We start from the raw sequence: 12,893 nt of genomic DNA, 5'->3' as shown, positions 1-12,893 counted from the left end.
AGCCTAGAGGTGGAAAGCCACCTGGCTTACTCCAACCCATCCTAAGCACCAAGCCCTGGGCGATCCTGGCGTGCGATTTGATGGGGCCGCTGCCGCGCAGCAAACGAGGGTACAAATACGTGATGGTAGTCACGTGTCACTTCAGTGGGATCGCTGAATTGTACCCGCTGCGAAAAGCGACTGCCCGGGAGATCCTGGCAAAGTTGTGTGAAGTGTTTTGCCGCTACGGCTTCCCAAAGCGGCTGATCACTGACAATGCCACGTATTTCACATCGAAAGTTTTCCGTGATACGTGTGCAGCAATGGGTGTCCGGCAGCAGAAAACCACGTGCTACCATCCCCAGTCCAATGTGAGCGAGCGCCGAAATCGAGATATCAAACCGCTCCTGGGCGCATATGCGAGATCGCACAATGATTGGGACGAGCACTTGGACGCCATCTCCTTCGCTCTGCGCACGAGCACAAATCGCTCGACCGGCTTCACGCCGGCTTTTCTCATGTTTGGCAGAGAGCTGAACACGCCTATGGACACAATTCTGATGGAAGGGTCGGAGAGTGTCCGCGAAGTCACGGCAGATGTTGACGACTACGCAAGGCGATTGCGCGAGCGTTTGGCAAATGCCATTAAGGAGGCGAACCGCAGCCGCGCGAAGGCCAGGGCAAGTCAAAAGGCCACTTATGATCGCGCACACAGAGACGTGGACTTTCAGATGGGAGACCTCGTTCTCAAGCGCAATCACGCACTCAGCGATGCAACCGCAGGTTTCGCGGCCAGTTTAGCGCCCAAATGGGTGGGACCCTTCCTGATCGCTGAGAAGCTTTCGCGGCTGAACTACCGGCTGAAAGACCCAAGATCGGGCCGTATCAGCGGACCCATTCACGTGGGAGAGCTGAAACAGTACTTCCAGAGGGAGGTTGCTGTGGAAGCAGAAACGCCACACGCGCAAGATTGCGCAGAGGCGAGCGAAGCCCAGAGAGATCTCTACAGGCATCGCTATGATACCCGAAGCCAGCGAGCTCGCTGGGGCAACGGGAGAATGCCGAAAACGTGAGATCACGCACACGGCGGCGTCGGTTGGCCGAAACAGCTCGAGATCTAGCAAACGGCGAAGGAACGCCAGACGCGCGAGATCGCGCACGGTGGGCCTAATGCAAGGAGGTCCTTGCCCCCGACGTCACAACATCCGAACTCGGCGAGATCGCCGAATGTGACCCATGCCGACCACGGCAAAGCCTGGTGCGAGAGGTCTCGTGCCCACCCTGCCTGTGTGGATACACAAGCCGGTGTAGTTCCTGTACCCGGAGCACTGCAAGACGCCCGCTCGGAGGAGCCGAGCCCCCCTCCGGCTGCCCTGATTTACGGCCCTGGCTTCAACGACGGCCACGGAGAGCGGCGCGCGGCCGGGGATCGAGCCGCCGAACTTCGCCCCCACACCATCGCACGGGGCATCGGCGGCGGTTCCGGAACAGCGCGGGCCGAGCTGACGATGGGCGGCCTGAATGCGGAGCAGGCCGGCTTTCGCGGGCGCCATCCTGGTCTGGCCCGCGCCCCAGGCGCAGAGCTACCATCCCGGGGCCCAGCCTCCGGACAGGCGGCATGGGCCTGCTGAGCCGCCGAGTTCACTTCAGCGGGTGGAGGTCACTATTGAGAGAGGGAGGGTGTGGGGTACCATGTTGTCCCTCGCCCGCCGGATGCACCCTTCTCTCTCTCGTGGCCTACCGCGGCTCTTCCTCCGGCGGCCCCCACTAGGCGCAGCAGCGGAGGGAACGGAGGGGAGGCGCCCGCGACTACGCGTCGTCACGTGGGCAGCCCTCCTTACCCGCCCCTCTCGGCTTCGGCGGCCGCACGGGCCGCGCGCACAGGCACAGTCTGATGGGGAGTTGACAGCGAGCCTTGAGAGAGAGCGGACGCGACACCAGCGGCGGCCCAGGTGACCTGAACTGCTCTGTGCCTGTCTCCTGTGCCTGTGTCCTGTGCCTGTTGCCTGCCGCTGCTGCCTGCGCGCGACCGAGGAAAGACATTGGGAGATCCCAATTAAAGGTTTTGCCTGCGGGCTTATTCCTCGGAGGTGTGTTCTTCGCGGCCACATATGTGGTCGAGCTAGCGGAGTGGCGTTGGCCCTGAGTTCAGGGTCCGAACCGTGCCAGTAACCCCACAGAGTCTAGGAACATGCAGATATTGAAGATGCATTGCTTAAGGGCATTGGACTACGGTACAAACTGTCCCATACAAGGTTGATTATAAATCATGAACTTACCAAACAAATTTAACTAATCTCGTCTGTCCAGCAGGGTCGCGCGTATTATCACCTCTTTATTTGCGTTATATCTCGAATCATCGTGCCTAAGTATCATCAGATCCCAATCTATTCGATGATTTTGACTTGATCAGTCAGAAATTAGGATTTTAGCCTATGCTGATTATGTCGCCCTTTTCTGTTCTGATAAAAAGAGTGAGCTTAAAGCTTTGAATTTAGCAGAACAGTTATGTGACGTCTCTGGCGAGACTCTAAATATAGAAAAACCTAAAGGATTCTGATCGGATTAATGGAGTACGCAACCTATCCATTTTAGTGGTTAAGCTGTGATTCTGATTCCCTGCAGTATCTAGGGGTTCCCCGTCATCAGATCCAGAATAATCGGTCCTATTGGGAGTCACAAATTCTCTCTGTGAGGCGCCAAGCGCAGGAGTGGATGGGTCGGGAGCTCTCGATGTTTGCTCGGGCCCACGTTTATAGCATTTTCTTGGTTTCAAAGCTTTGCTTATGCGTTGCAAGTGATGTACTATGCGAGGAAGAAAAGTACAAGCGTTGCATAGACTACTCGCGACCTTTGTTTGGCGCTCTCAATAGGAGCCTGTGCGTAAAGACAATTTGTTTCTTTCTCTCGAGTATTGAGGAGTCGGCCTTGTTCACGCGTGTGCTCACCAGCTTACTGTTTTTCTTCTTCAAAGTTGCAAGCCACCACTTTCTGCTAGCGGTGCTTAGAAGCGGACTGAGTTGTCGTCTGCCGTACCTGCTGATTTTCACTGGTCATGGCCGTGAGGGATCTTTGTGGGGTTTCCTGAAGGAGGTTGCTGAAACCTTTGATTTTCTGACTGTTCGCTTCTCGTTGCAATATTTATTCGACCTGTCAACAAAGCAGATGACAAAAGGTATTCATAGAATATATTCCCTGTGCCCGTGTAACGGCAGCGTTACCTTGGTTTTATGGATTAGAGTGTATTGATGCGAGTTCGGCAATTCTTATTCAATCAAATGCAAAAACCTTCTTTCTTAAACTCCGCACTTCGACTCCACCCGTCAAGGTCGGGCTTCGCTCCCTGGGGACTTTTGCGCCATGGTCGGTGAACTGTACGCGATAATATACTGCTCGCGCGCAGTGGCCAGCGAAGCTGTTCGTACCGCCGAGGGTTCGACACCCAGTCGCGACAACATTTGTTTATATTTATTTCATTTCGGCATATATGAGCCAAGTCTTCCTCATAGTCAAGCTTCACAAAAACTCGGTGAGCCTGTTAGTCATCGTGAAGTACTACTTCAGCACTAAAAGCGCGTTTTGTGCTGACAGGTCAGGGCTAACATACCTACAGGGTCGGTCAAAAGTTCCCAGGCCACAGGCTCTGCTTTTCAGCGTCGTATCCTGTCGCATATGACGGCAATAAAGCTGTCAAGGTTTTCAGAGGGGAGAATGGTACTTGTTCTATCCTCTACTGAGATTTTGGCCTTCGTGGGTGTCCTAACTGCCCGACTATAGTGCCCGAAAGCATACCCTGTGGCCTCGGATCTTTTGATCGACCCTGTATATATCCACGTAGAACAAGGCTTCTTTTAGTGCGAAAACACTACTTTAGGACGTCTAACCGGCTCACCGAGTTTGTATGAAGCCTGATATTGAGGGTGACCGTGGCCAAACCGCAAATAAATAAATAAAAGCAATATTGCCGCGACTGGGATTGGGTCCCGCGGCAGCGCGAACAAAACAGCCTCGCTGGCCACTGTACGAAAGCACTATGAAATCGCCGCAGCCGATCACTCCTCGTGTTGAACAGCAACACATTCTCGCGCTGTGCAGTGCATATCGTCGTCTTCATCAACTTCCTTGAGCTTGGCGCATGATAGCCTTAGATGCTTCACTAAACCGAACACAACACAACAGCATAACTAATATCATCGCCAGACGTGCCGACCACTCGGCACAGCAAAACGATGAGCCAGCCAGGCTCTGAGCCAGCCAGCCACTGTTTTTCCAGTCCAGTGCGCCGGGGTGACTGTCTGTTACCACAAAGGCGAGAGATAAAACTTGATTTCAACGCAATATTAGGCGTCGAGAATGTCCTGGGCCGAGGTCACCGAAGCTAACTGGTCCTCGGCTAGCCAAGCCCGCCGCGTTGGAGGAGAAGCGTGCTGAAAATAAGGGAGCAGGAGAAAATGGAATGTTCTAAGGTTCGGGACTATATTGGAACACGCAGGAACACGAAAGTGTGATTAGGAGATCTTGGATAGATATTGCATGTCATGTTTGTGTTAATGGTCTTCAGTTCAGTTGCATTCCTTGGTGCTGTTTAATCTCTTCCTTTTTGTGGTTTCGCACATTACGCCGTTAACAGCTGACGACAGTTTGTTCCGAATGTAACAGCCCGTTGTTACCGTTGTCGCATGAAAAAGTCTGGAAGACTGCCAAAAACACGTTTTTCTGCTTGCACCGTTAAGGCTACTCGCAACCATTTCATCGCCGGCGACAGAAGAACAACAAGGATGTCAATCTTCGTTTCTGTGATGTGTGCCGCGCGCGCAAAAGAAAGGTAACAAGGGGCCAAGAATGTTTTGTACAAAAGGAGAAGGGTCAGTGGTCTGCAAAACGAAAGGCAGAAATTGTAATTTCTTTCTTTAAATCATACTGAAAAGGAATTCACAACTTTGATTTTAATTCCTTATTCTATACCAAATTATAAAAGTCGAATTGTAAAAAAAACCTGACCCGGACGTGATTCGAACACGCAATCTTCTGATCTGGAGTCAGACGCGCTACCGTTGCGCCACCGGGCCAATTGTTTTTTTAACATGGTATTTATTACAGTGATGTAATGTTCTATGTACATGAACTATATACAAGCCATTATGAAAACAGTGGTAAACAATACATATTCAAAAGACCATGCACTAGAAAAGGGGCAATGCAGAGCACATCACTAATAGCGAGTGCCACTTCGGTTCGTACTCAGTCTGGGCATACACGTCTCTTAGATGAACAACCATTCGACTGAAGTGATCCTTTGCAGACACAACAGGTTCACAGTGTCTGTCCATCATGCGGGTTTTCCAGAGGCTGTGCAGTCCAATCAGAAAGAACATGTCCAGGGGTTCATCAACAAATGGCAGCGCAGTGAGATAGCGAACAGAATGTGGAGTCAGATGAATTCTTTTTTTAAATGTGCGTTGCAGGATATCCCAGAAGAGTACTGCATCTTTGCAACTGATGAAACAATGCTCAATTGTTTCTGGTTCATCACAAAGGCAGCAATTAAAGGTAGACACAGAAATGCCCTTTTTATCTAACCATGTTCTAACGGGCAACGTACCGGTGTTTAACTTAAAGAAAAAGGTCTTTGTACACGGCGAGACTGGCATCTTACGTACTCTTTTGAGTACGTCATGCCCCGGTAAACCAACATACAGAGAGCGGTACATGGGCGGAGGCAAGAGCATACTAATCAAATCCTTATACAACGTTTTCCTCGACACTAAAAAAAGGAACTCAGGAGAAAAACGAAAAAGTAGGAAACGGACAGCCAAATACACCTCTTGCATTATGTCCCCACAAACACGGACGGTCACAAACATTGGAAGACCCAATGAGGTTGGGTAAAACATGAACTAAATTTGTTTGCAGGAATGAACGTACTATTGGGTGTGTAGTGTCACGGAAAAACATGAAACGTGACACTATCTGTCGGACATACAGGTGAACTAGACCAAGGCCGCCAGCGCTTACAGGCCGAAAAAGGTTATCGCGGCCTCATGGATTCAAAAGACGAATCCCACACAAAAGTAGCGAAAACCCTGTGAAAACGCTGAATAGGAAGTCTTGCGCAATGAATAATTTGCAGTACATAATATATTTTAGTGGCGAGAAACAGATTACAGGCGGTCGCCCTGCCAAAAATTGAGAGGCCATGGGGGACAAACGTTTGAGCATAGCGCTGAAGAGTTGACACGCGGTCTTTCCAATAATGTGCGCTATGCTTATAGGCACTCAAAGGGACGCCAGGTACTTTGGTGGCCTGCATGTCCATGTTATACCAGCATATTCAGCAGGTGTCGAACTCCAGCTACCAAACCAAAGACCGCAACTCTTAGAGCGATTAATCCGACTTCCTGACACCGAACCAAAGTCCTCCGTTAAACGAATAACCTCATCGATGCTTGGCTTATCAGTACAAAAAAACGCAAGGTCATCTGCATAAGCCAATACCTTCAGTTCGTGGCCCATTATTCGGAAACCATTGACAGCTGTACTGTTTATAACACTTATGCAAAGTGGCTCCAAGTATAATGCGAACAGGAGCGGAGACAGTGGGCACCCTTGTTTCACCGAAGACAGAATTGGGACTGGTTGCGAGAGACAGCCATTAACAATCAAGCGCGTGGTACAGGATTTGTAACAAAGGCGTATGCCAGTAGAAAGTATTGAACCGAGATTGACGTGATTTAAAAGTGCAAAAAGAAATGAATGACACACTCGATCAAATGCCTTTGCCAGGTCAATTTGCAGCATTGGTTTGGTTTGGTTTATGGGGTTTAACGTCCCAAAGCGACTGAGGCTATGAGAGACGCCGTAGTGGAGGGCTCCGGAAATTTCGACCACCTGGGGTTCTTTAACGTGCACTGACATCGCACAGTACACGGGCCTCGAATTTCTCCTCCAAAGAAATTCAACCGCCGCGGCCGGGATCGAACCCGCGTCTTTCGGGCCAGCAGCCGAGCACCATAGCCACTGAGCCACCGCGGCGGCTTCATTTGCAGCATTGCTAATTGTTCTTGAGCGTCACTGCAATACTGCAACACCGTACGCGCTACATGTAGGTTAGATTGTATTGATCGTCCCCGCAAGCCACATGTTTGATGAGGCCCAATCAAAGTAGACATTGCAAGCTGCAGCCGATTTGACAGTACTTTAGCAAAAATCTTATAATCTACATTAGAAAGCATGATTGGTCTGTAGCCATCTACAAATCGAAGTTTTCCTTATCCTCGGTTTTTGGTATAAAGACAATATGACTTTTCGTAAATGACTGAGGCAGAAATTCAACATCAATACTTGTCTCAAAAATTTGGAGCAGGACAGGGGCTAGAATGGATTTAAATGCCTTGTAAAATTCTCCTGAGAGGCCGTCAGGCCCCGGAGTTTTCGAAAGCGGCAATTGATCAATTGCATCTTGCAATTCACCCAAGCTTAAAGAGCCACTTATTGCCTTGCACTCATCCTAATTGAGTGGGTTAATCATGGACACCAATCGCGCTATATGATCATCATCAGCAGTGCTAGACGTGGCAGCAAACAGAGAGCTATAGTGGTTTTCAAACTCGGTAACTATGACATCTGTACTTGTGACCAGGGCACCCTCACAGTAGAGCTCAGAAATTCGCTTGGCAGCCACGTGACGACGCTCATCTAGCAAGGCCTCTCTAGTAGGCTCCTCAGAGTGCAGAGCACGGTTGCTGCGGGATCGTACACGGGCCGCACGATAGCGTTCTGCATCAAACTTCTGAAGGTTACACTTAACAGCACCAATTTCCTCTGTGTACAAGCCAGGAGCCTCACATTCAAGCGCATGCAGATTATAAAGACTCTGAAGTAACCGTTTCTCCTCACCATGCTTAAGATAAGACTTCACGGAGCCGATCTCAATAGCCATGCTACGAACTTCTAGCTTAAACATCTCCCAAGCTGCAAATAATGGGACATCCATGACCAAGCAAGATTCCAATGCTGTCATCACTCGCTGCTGAAAATGCTCATCATTTAGAAGCTCGGAATTAAGCTTCCACAGTTCCCACTGCGGCTGAAATTTGGGACGGGCGCATTCTCCAATCCGCGCAATGACCATAGCATGATCTGAGAAAGAAACAGGCTTGACATCACATGAAATGTGCCGTTTAAGGAGATCTACGGAAACGTAAATGCGATCAAGGCGTGAATGTGAGGCTCCTCTGATGTATGTGAAGGCGGATGGCAATCCGGCATCAATTAAACCTGCGTTTTCGGTAATAGACAATAATATACCAGAGCTCTTATCGGCGTTTTGGTTAGGACCTGTGCGATCGCGTGGGTCGCAAACACCGTTGAAGTCACCCATGAAAACGACATAACGATCACATCCTAGGAGAGTTGCAATGGCACGAAAAAAAACTGCTCGTTGCACCGGATTATTTGAAGCATACACATTGATAACCCTCCACGACTCGCCATGCAGTCGAAAGTCACAACATATCAGACGCCCTTCTATGTCAACCTGGTACTTAAAGTCAGAAATAGGTAGACTCTTTTTTAAGAAAAGAAAGCAACCTGCCGAAAGACCCACTGAGTGCGACACACAGACGTTGTAATCTGTTAGGAAAGGTCGCAGGGCTATCTCTGTATCCACGTCACTTTCTATCTTAGTTTCTTGAATAGCGACAATGTCTAGCCGATTGCCCCAAAGCAATCGGCGTAACTGTACCTGTTTCTGCCTTGAACGAATGTCCACATATGTTGAGTGTTGCGACAGTCAACTGCTGATTAGACGCCATGGTGGCTAACTGGAGCTTCAATCAGGCATCCACGGTGTCTGGGGGCATCACTCCGGAAGGTGAGACCTCCCTAGAGTTGACGCCCTTTCTCCTTGATCTGGAGCGCCGAGGAGGTTTCTTATTCTTTGACTTTCGACGGCGGGACTTGTGCTTGGCGGGGACACTGTCCTCCTCAGAGGTGGCAGAACTCGGAGACACACCGCGCTTCGAGGCCGCACTTAAAATTTGCTCATCGGCATCACAGTTGCCGTCGGGGAGTGAAGTGCCAGGTTGGCACTCTGTTACCTGTGTGGCACATCCGGCAGGAGCCTCAGAAGATGTAGCAGTGCAGACACTCGGCGCCGGAGCCACACCGTCGTCCTTGTCTTCCTCTGGCCCACGCACAGCACAGGCACATGCGCCAAGAGTGCCATCACTGACACTACATATAGCTGGAGCCTGCTCCGCCAGGCATCGACGCTCATCATCTGCAGACAGCTGCTCCATCTGTGAAGGCTGGGTAGGCTCATGCTGCACAGCAGGAACGGGGCCAGACAGCTGGTCAGTAGACGCTGAGTCAATGCGCGCAACGGCTGGCGTGCCACCAGCAGCATCTAAAACTTCGGTTGCGTCCATCAAGTGCTCCTGCAATGCGTCGTCCATGGCACGGGTGCCACCGCGTAGCTTATCAGCATACGACACTACGCCGACAATCATCACACCGAGGAGTGCGGCAATGACGGCGTATATGGCCAACCTTGTGGCAACGGAGACACAGTGGTGGCCTTCCTGGCACTAAAACCAGACATTGTACACCGCAAATTGTCAAAATGTGAGGCACGTCATTGACAGTGACGCCATCAGCAAGAGTCAAGGCAACGTCTCGATTCAAGGTGCGCATGCCCTCCATTTCTGGAACCCTCCAGTGCTCCACGGTGATGGACGTAATCGTTCCGCAAGCGCGAAGGGCGTCCCGAACGTAAAAATCTCCAAGGTGTTCAGGGATCCAAAGTATCTTGAGCTTTACTGTCTTCGGTTCCGGGTCAATCACTAGACAACGGCGATTTTTCACTTGTAACTCCTGAGTGCTCACGAGCTTAGCTTTCGCTAACGCTGTCTTGCATGTTATCATCCATACATGAGACGTCTGAAACTGTCCGATAGAGCTGATGTCACAGAAGTCAACGACACCCCGTAAGGCATCTCTGAAGTCCTGAGCACGATAGGGACGGCCAGCAAGGTCCGCATGCAGAAATACGGAGTTAAAAACCAGCTTACCAGCAGGCAGACGGGGAAGAACAGTACGGTAAGTATTACTGGCAGCAGAAGCCGCAACAGTACCTCGGCCTAGGGCCGATTTATCCATTTCTGCGGAGAGCATCAAAAACGCGACCGTTCGGAACGCCGTCGACAGAAGAACAACAAGGATGTCAATCTTCGTTTCTGTGATGTGTGCCGCGCGAGCAAAAAAAAGGTAACAAGGGGCCACGAATGTTTTGCACAAAAGGAGAAGGGTCAGTGGTCTGCAAAACGAAAGGCAGAAATTGTAATTTCTTTCTTTAAATCATACTGAAAAGGAATTCCCAACTTTGATTTTAATTCCTTTTTCTATACCAAATTATAAAAGTCGAATTGTAAAAAAAAACATGACCCGGACGTGATTCGAACACGCAACCTTCTGATCTGGAGTCAGACGCGCTACCGTTGCGCCACCGGGCCAACACGACTGTTACGTAGAGCGGCATTCTTTTTAAGTCTACATAATTCAATATAAAACTACTTTTATAGCTATATTGCTACTGCACACTTCAGTTTATGCATTTCAATCGAGGCATGCATAGTTTAACGAATGTAGACCTTTCAAGGGAGAGCATCAGAGCGGAAATAACACCAAGCCACCTGGGGGCGCCAGACATCAAGTGTAACGCTGTCAAAGCTAGCGCTCTTTTTTGCGCAGCCTGCATCCGTGACAGAAAATAGTGCGTTGCTTGTGGTGAGCGAAAAATAACAAATGCTTTGCCGACAGGCTTCGTGGATAATACATTTGTCATCAGCGTGACAGAAAACGATGTTATTGCGAGCGAATCGGTCAAGATCTGTGATTTTGTATTTTGCGTTTGTCGTCTTTTTCCATTTCACGTTTTCGCTGTCCCCGCTGGCCGCCGTCGTGTTTACTCTTTCCGTCCGCCTCCATTTCACTTTTGAGAAAATGGCGTCCAGCTGAGCGGCCACGGCCAGCTCTCCTGTACGCATTTTCCCGAAGGTTCGTGCACGCCAAGCAAGTAATTGCGAATGTGTTCTGCCGCGCCAGGATCCGTTTTCCGGAGAGGTCTGTTCGGGTAGTGATGAGTGCTGTGAGCGAGGACACCGGAGTATCTCCCCGTAGCGTTGCCAAAATCAAGGCGGAGTCTGTGCGGGCCTGTGGCGTCTCCGAAGAAAAGACGCCGCGACGTGAAGATTTCAAGCTCGCGAATAGTCAAGAATGACAGCTTCACAGTCCATGCCATCCGTCTGAAAGTGCACAGTATGTACGCGAAGAGTGAAGTCCCAACACTGCGCAGTGTGCTAAAGGCTGGCAATGAGGACGGCGACCTGCCTAACGTCCAGAAAACCACATTGTGGAGGTTGATGAAGGACATCGGATTCATATTTCATGGAAGAAAACGGAATCTTGCACTGATCGAGCGAAGAGACATCATTTCCTGGCGTCGCAGGTAGTACCTGCGGGCGATCAAGGAATTCCGAGGACAGGGCAGGTACGGGTCATTCCTTGCTTATTTTCTTACGCAGCACGTTTAGACTGGCTTCACACAGAGCTTGATGTTAGCTTTGCAACATCGTAGTCGGAACAGTGAGTGTTGCTTCAGGATAACACATTTAGAAGAAATCATCTTAACCACGTTGCTGTTGCCGACCTTTTGCGTAGTGGGAATGTTTCACGACCAGTTTTGCGCTACGTTTCGGTGGGACACGTGTCATCATGGGTCAGATTAAATCGCTAAATCCCAATTGGTGCGGCAAGCAAAAACAGCAAAACTGCCAAAAATGTAGCATTGCAATGGGTAGTGCCATCTCGTCGTCACCGTAGGAACGAATGGACACCCACTGTACACTGCCAGTTGCTCCGGTGGTGCGAGTTACTGGTGCTACTGCTGCGAACGTTGCCAATTTTTGTTCCCAGCCGCCGCGAGTGAAGAGATTTCAAACATTGCCGAATTAGTCAAGTACCCCATGCAAACATACAGTGAATATAAACTGGCTACCAAGTGCCGCCTGGGCGTGAAATACAAGGAATTCAATTTTTATATGCGGGAATTTAAATTCCTGTGAGCAAACTACTGGCCTAATCGAGAGCAAACTTCGCTCACGGGGTAGCATATTATGGTCTACGTTATTTGAGATGTAATTAAACGTCGGTACTTGCCTGAATTTCCTGAAATTAAGAAGAAACTGCTGTCAACTGCGAGTAAAGCTGTCGCAGACGAGAGCTATACGCGAGCCGAGCAGCTGGTTTGACAGGGCGCGCCATCTGCCGGAAGGCGAGATTCGACGAGCAGACGAGGCCGGGACGTCGTTTGCCTCGCCTTCCGGGAGATAGCGCTCCCTGTCAAACCAGCTGCTCGGCTCGCGTATAGCTCTCGTCTGCGACAGCTTTACTCGCAGTTGACAGCAGTTTCTTCTTAATTTCAGGAAATTCAGGCAAGTACCGACGTTTAATTACATCTCAAATAACGTAGATCATAATATGCTACCCCGTGAGCGAAGTTTGCTCTCGATTAGGCCAGTAATTTGCTCACAGGAGTTTTTTAAATTCCCGCAGATAAAAATTGAATTCTCTGTATAAGACCGAACAAAGGAGCAATTAAGCCGAGATAATTCTTTTTCTCGAGTGTCTTTGAGCCGCTGTTTGTGAAACAGGGGTCAGTAGTGTGTTTGTTGCAGTGCATTGCCTACTTACATGCTGCAGCGTGTTTGTTTACGTGTACTCGGTTGTTTTGCATTTACAGGTGCATCGTCTACCTAGATGAAACCTGGGTCAACGCAGGGCACACAAAAGAATACGTCTGGCAGGACCCCACTGTAAAGTCATCTCAGGATGCCTTCGTGAAAGGTTTAACAACG

At 49.9% G+C, this 12,893-nt stretch overlaps 2 non-coding genes across 2 annotated transcripts; both read right to left on the bottom strand.

Moving 5' to 3' along the window:
- Positions 1 to 4,976: 4,976 nt before the first annotated feature.
- On the bottom strand, positions 4,977 to 5,048 carry TRNAW-CCA (transfer RNA tryptophan (anticodon CCA)). Its single transcript has one exon. It is a non-coding gene; the product is annotated as a tRNA-Trp (tRNA).
- A 5,370-nt stretch (positions 5,049 to 10,418) lies between these two features.
- Positions 10,419 to 10,490, bottom strand: TRNAW-CCA (transfer RNA tryptophan (anticodon CCA)). Its single transcript has one exon. It is a non-coding gene; the product is annotated as a tRNA-Trp (tRNA).
- Between the last annotated feature and the right edge of the window lie 2,403 nt (positions 10,491 to 12,893).

The sequence above is a fragment of the Amblyomma mixtum genome, chromosome 3 (assembly GCF_055824585.1).
Source record: "Amblyomma mixtum isolate Tamu chromosome 3, ASM5582458v1, whole genome shotgun sequence".
NCBI classification, from domain to species: domain Eukaryota; kingdom Metazoa; phylum Arthropoda; class Arachnida; order Ixodida; family Ixodidae; genus Amblyomma; species Amblyomma mixtum.
This window is presented reverse-complemented; position numbering and strand designations above follow the sequence as displayed.